The sequence below is a fragment of the Silene latifolia genome, chromosome Y (genome assembly GCF_048544455.1).
Source record: "Silene latifolia isolate original U9 population chromosome Y, ASM4854445v1, whole genome shotgun sequence".
NCBI classification, from domain to species: domain Eukaryota; kingdom Viridiplantae; phylum Streptophyta; class Magnoliopsida; order Caryophyllales; family Caryophyllaceae; genus Silene; species Silene latifolia.
In genome coordinates, this window is record NC_133538.1 from 5867170 (window position 1) to 5873169 (window position 6000).

The 6000-nt window shown below is 36.7% G+C and overlaps 1 long non-coding RNA gene across 3 annotated transcripts; it reads left to right on the plus strand.

The window, feature by feature from the left end:
- The first annotated feature begins 1262 nt into the window (after window positions 1-1262).
- LOC141629331 (uncharacterized) lies at window positions 1263-5564 on the plus strand. Of its 3 annotated transcripts, none has more exons than XR_012537269.1 (6): window positions 1263-1725; window positions 1864-1958; window positions 4059-4195; window positions 4649-4901; window positions 5007-5053; window positions 5205-5564. It is a non-coding gene; the product is annotated as an uncharacterized LOC141629331 (long non-coding RNA). The 3 variants fall into 3 exon arrangements; XR_012537270.1 differs by lacking the exons at window positions 1263-1725; window positions 1864-1958 and adding an exon at window positions 1974-3021 and having other exon boundaries at window positions 3174-4195; window positions 4649-4730; window positions 4842-4901; XR_012537268.1 differs by lacking the exons at window positions 1263-1725; window positions 1864-1958 and adding an exon at window positions 1974-3021 and having other exon boundaries at window positions 3174-4195.
- The last annotated feature ends 436 nt before the right edge of the window (window positions 5565-6000 follow it).

A 6000-nucleotide genomic window follows, 5' to 3' on the forward strand; every position in this document is an offset into this window, starting at 1 on the left:
TGTATCAGAATACTTGAAACATTCTCGCAAGCATGTGTACATGGGAAATCGTAGAGGGTTAGGCCGTGATCACCCTTATCGTAAGCTTCACAAGGCGTTTAATGGGTGCGCCGAGCATCATGTGAGTCCTAAGATTTTGAATGGGCATGAAGTGTATGAGAAAGTAAAAGATATTGAGATAACGTATTGGAAGAAAGGCTCTAAGTTGTCTTCTCGGGGTTATAAGAAAAAATCCGTATTTTTTAACAAACTTTTGTACTGGCGTGACCTCCTGGTAAGACATTGTCTAGATGTTATGCAAATAGAGAAGAACATTTGTGATAATATAATCAATACTCTTTTGAATGTTGCGGGTAGGACAAAAGACAACAAGGCAGCTAGGGATGATTTGGCAAAGATAGGTATTAGGCCCAAGCTGGGAGCTAAAAACAAAAAAGGAAATTGGTCTTTTATTCCACCAGGAGCTCATACTCTTTCAAGGAAGGAGAAAATAGAGTTTTGTGAATGCTTGCATAGAATTAAAGTGCCATAGAGCTATTCGTCTAATACTAGAAGCCTTGTATCAGTGAATGACCTAAAACTTACAAGATTAAAGTCACATGACTGCCATACATTGATGCAACAAATATTAGTCGTGGCCATTCGTTCTATTCTACCTGAAAAGGTTTGATATGCAATAACTAGATTTTTGCATCTTCTTCCAATCAATAATTAGTAAAGTCATTGATCCTGATGAAGCGAATTCTTTGCAGGACCTCGTTGTCACCAGTCTTTGTCAGTTTGAAATGTATTTTCCTCCATCATTTTTCACTATCATGGTTCATTTGACTGTCCACCTAGTCCGAGAGATTTTGTATCTCGCCCCAGTGTATTTGAAATACCAGTATCCATTTGAAAGATTGATGAAAGTTTACAAGGATTACACATCTAATAGGTATCGTCCAGAAAGGTGTATTGCTGAGCGACACTAGTAGAAAAAACCCCTATTGCGTCACTTGAATTACGTCGGTTCTAAAAAACACGATGCAAAAAGTACTCATTTTTGGCGGGAATGCAATTTTGCCCTATAGATAAGCTTAATGCGTCAATTTTTAGAAGAAACTGACGTATATAATGCATGAGTTCTCAGCAAAACCGATGTATTTGATCAAATATATCAATTCTTTTACTAAACCTACTTATTTGATATTGCGTTTTTCCATCAATTGTACCTGAAACCGATGCAAATGATATTAATTAAACACACAACTGCTATACACTCGCAGCCTCTCAAAACTTCTCTTACATATCAAAGAATTCCCTACATTCCCAATTACTCATCCCTTGTTCTTCTTCTTCTACCGATCACCAAGCCTCATTGGGCTGCTCGATCGTCGCACCACCACCACCCCACCACCACCATCGTACCGTGTCCTTTGTTATCGTGTTCCTGATCACCCAATAAATCCTAATTAAACACTTACACTGGCAACGGCGGAATACCGTAATCCATGCATCACTCTTGGCCACCATCGACACCACTCACTACCGTTGTCTACCACCCATGACGCTCGACCAACTCCACAACACCCTAACGCTTTTCCTCGACACACGTCGCTTTCTCTTGACAGCCTCACCTCTCTCTCTCTCTCTCTCTCCCTCTCCCTCCGCTTGTTCAACTTCCCTTCACCAGAACTCGCCGCCAATTTCTATTTCATTCCTACCAAATCGATTTGGGGCCTCAAGGTATATTTTTGGAATATAGGGTTTTGTTTTTTTGTAAATAATTTGTTTTGTAGCTTTGGTTTCACTATGTTATAATGATATAAATTGAATATTTTAAGATATTCGATTATTTTGCTAACTAGAGACTTTGAAACTCAGGTATTCAGTCTGATTTTAAGACGGAGTCCAAGTTTCATTTTTATCGCGATATTAGAGTAGCAAATATTTTGTTAACTAGAGACTTTGAAACTCAGGTACTTCCCACTCTAACTTGTAGTACAATGTTTTGGCTTAAATCTTTTAGGGAGTATAATGTTGCGAGTTGATAAAATTATGTATATACTGTATGACATATGAATTTGTTTCCTGCTGATTTTGGGTTAGCAAAATGGCTATTAGATAAATAATTCTACAGTAAAGGGAATAGTGTTTTTGGCTCCTATATGGAGTGTGTTCATGTCATGTTATGTCTTTTCCTCGGACGAGTCCTCCTTTCTTTTTCTGAATCTCGTTCTAGTGTGGATTTATTTTCCATAAATCTTGAATTGGGTGGGTCTTATGATGTCTCAGTTGCATCTGAGTCGAGTTGATGTCTACTATTTTAGTTGTGTATGGTTAGGGAGAGCAATGGGTTTTCTGTAAGCATAGAATCAAGACATCGAGCTGAACCTTGTCTTTGCACCAATGTTCTGTTTGTTGGATTGTTATAGCATTGAGATGTGAAGTTTAAGTAGAAGAAATTTTTTAGGGTACCTTATTTGCACTGATTGGGGTGGAGCTCAAAGATTAAGTAAGATACTGTCATACATCACGTAGACATGGATGACTTTTGTCCACACCACTTTGTGCTCGGCCTGACACATTACTCGCATCAACTCGTCAAGCACTTCTCAATAAGATGCTATATGACTTCAATTGATTAGTTCTAACTTACTAAATCTAACATTCTTGAAGCACTTCCCCCATAAGTTTTGTATCTTGCTTAATCTGCATTTTGTGCTTTATATATTACCAACCATAAGGCAGAAATTGTTGGTGGAAATTTGAATGGAAATAAAATTTTAGTGCAACTACAAATAGTTCTCCCCTATGGCATGCAAAAGTACATTAGTTAGGGAGCTGCTTGGATCTTTATGTTATACGTATGTTCTCTGGTCCATGTTTGCCGGTTTTGTGACTACTGCTTTACTTTTTAAATATCAGGATTTTGATATCTCGCAAGATTCAATTATGCAGAATACAGATGAACAGACAATCCGTAGTCGTAATGGTTGTAGAGTTACAGATCAAATTTTGCGTTTGGTTCAAAATATAAATGTATGCATCTTGTGTTACAATTGATTCTATAAGTTAAGGGGGATACTTTGAATTTCCGTTTCTACTTGAGACTTTTTATTGTTGTCAACTTGTCATTGATATTTGTATCTTTCAAACTAGTTCTGTTCGATTAATTTTGTATTGTGTTTGAGAACTTCCGTAAAACACTTAGATGCATGAGATTTTGGGCAAAACGTCGTGGTGTCTACTCAAATGTACGTAATAATTTATTTCCTTCTTTTGGAGCCCATAACAAGACATCTAGTTGAGCCTGCTAGTTACTCTTTGTTGTTATTTTACAACTTGAGCAGTTTAAGTCTAGCGTTTTTAGGCTGTTGTTTGGAATCAATGATCAACCACTGTCCATTTTGTGGTTATGACGGAACAGTTTCAAAGGGGCCATGAAGTTTGCGAGGTATTTGTTTTATGTTTTAGAGTGGTGATGTGGCCCAGCTATTGTCTGTGGCAGCATTTCCTTTCTCTGATCTCTAGATTCTATTGTTCAGATTTTTTTGCTTGTGTTATCATGTAGTAGGATGTCTAGTTATAGAGCGAGCTTACTAAAATGGTATATTGTTTTTGCATAATATGCTATCAAACGTTATTATAGTCGGTCATCAATCATAACATATCCCCGTATCTGTTTCGTATTTATAATTTGGATAACTCATTATTAGTATTAGATGAATAGTATTTTTATAAAAATGGCCTATCTCACAAGGCGAGACTGTCTTATTAAAATCATTTGTGACTTATGTGATACATTTTCGTTATGTTGTGTTTCATTTATGTCATTTTCGTGACCCTGATTAGGAGTAAGAATGTTATTTAAAGTTGGGTATTATGTACTCGAGTCGAGTTTACACTATGTGCAGGTATAGTTTGGCAAATGACATTAAGAATTAAGACATTGGGTGATCTTAATTCGCTTGCTGTTGATGTTAGGATTTAGGTGTCTTAGTTAGTACTCTGGCTAAATATTTTTGGGCATTGTATTTTATTGCAAACAAGGATTATAACAGTTGCGTGTTATTCAGGAACCCATTTATTCTTCATCACCGCTTTCTGTTAAGCAAACCAAGTGAAAGATGTTGTCGAGTCGCAAGATTCTCAAGCTTTCTTTACTCTTTTGGCCTCTGAAAATAATGGGATTATTTCTACAGGCTTTCGGAAGGTAAGGGAATCAGTTAATCAGTGTTAACTTTTTTATTGAGCTGATGAGGGTAGGTAACTGCATGTTCTGGGTTATTTATCAAGATGGTGGCTGCTGTTATCTCCACCACTCATTCTCCCTCTTTCAGTTTTAATCTACTCCTCAGTTCCTTCTTCTTACTCATTTAATCTACAATAATTATTTGGGTCAATGTGTGGTTGTGTTTCTGAATTGGGTGCGTTGATTGGGGTGATATAGGTTGTTGATTGTCATATTTGTGGTGTGACCCGAATTCTGTTCTTTGCTTTGCTTACGTTGAATTTACTGATGAAGCAATGCATGTGGTTATCAAAACTCCGGTATCCTGTTTTTAAAAATTCGATGGTGATGTTTGGGTTATAATCCTGCTAATATTTCGAGTCGTTGGATTATTGCATTTGGGCAGAGTGTGCTGAGAATGATTGAACCTGTCAGGTACAATGCTTGATTTTTCCCTGTCAAAGTTCTACCTTCTAAGACTGCCATTGCTCCGGTTAATCCTACTTTCCTACCCAGCGTGAGTTGGGTCCACATTCGTTCAAGCTCAGATTCTTTGCTGGTTTTAGCATAGCTGACTATGATGATAATCCCGAGTTTATTATGAAACATATGATGCTTTTGTCTGCAGTCCGAAGACGAGAGGGAAATGTGTGCAAGAATTGTTTATTGTACCAATATTGACAAGAAGGTATTGTTTTTTTTTATTACTTTTATGTATTCGTGATCGGTTGATTTTAATTATTTGTGGACTTCTTACTTAAGTTTTTGTTGCTTGAATGTTAAACTAACGCAGGTACACAAGCATACCTTAAGTTTTTCTTTGAAACTTTTTGTGGAGAGGTGTGTAATGTTCTGGCAATTACTCTGATTACTTGTGCAAATTGCTGAATACAGCTTTAAAAAGAGTAATACTTTCCAGGGTAATCCCTTGAGGATGCTTGGTGACTATCTTTAATTTCATTTTCCTCTTTTTTGTGACTGACTGAAACAGATCACAAGAGTTGTTGATGACATTTGAGTAGGGGTTGCACTTAAAACACTTTTAATTCTCGGAGTTACAAGGTAATAACCTATGGATATTCCTGGAGAGGGTCAAGGCCTTTAGAGCAGACTAGGTTGCGAGGCGATCTATGTGTTCTTCTACTACTACGTTCGAGCACTATTGACTTGAGTATATCCGATTGAGACGTTTAGTTGTGTTAGGTTTGTGGCATCGAGTTTGGATTGATATATAGTTTTATGTAAGTTTACTAGGTGCTTAGTAACTAAGGCGTTTGTGGGATTATTTGTACTTTGGATTGTATTTGGAACGTTTTTGGGTTGAATAAGATTTAATATTGTTTTACATGTGATGTAGTGGTTGGTTGGATTTTTTTTTGCAGGTTTTAAGTTTTGGTATTCGGATTGTGAGTTTTATGGGGATGTGCTGCCGAAATTGCTATTCGGCAACAAATTTTTATATACAAAAAGAGCATTAATAAATTGCGTCAGTTCTTGAAAGAAATGATGCAAATGAGGAATATGAATTGGCCCTAAAACAAAATATCAATTGCATCAGTTATGATAACAAATGACGCAAAAAATAAAGAAAATACATCGGTTCTATAAAAAACTGACGCAAATAACATCTATTTGCGTCGGCTGTACATATTTATTGCGTCATTTCTAACCTTAGAACTAATGCAAATGGTGATTTTTTGGGTTGATTTTCAAAACACATCCGACGCAAATATTGAACTTTTTGCATCGGTTCCACAACTGATGCATAGAAAATCTGATCCCTCGAT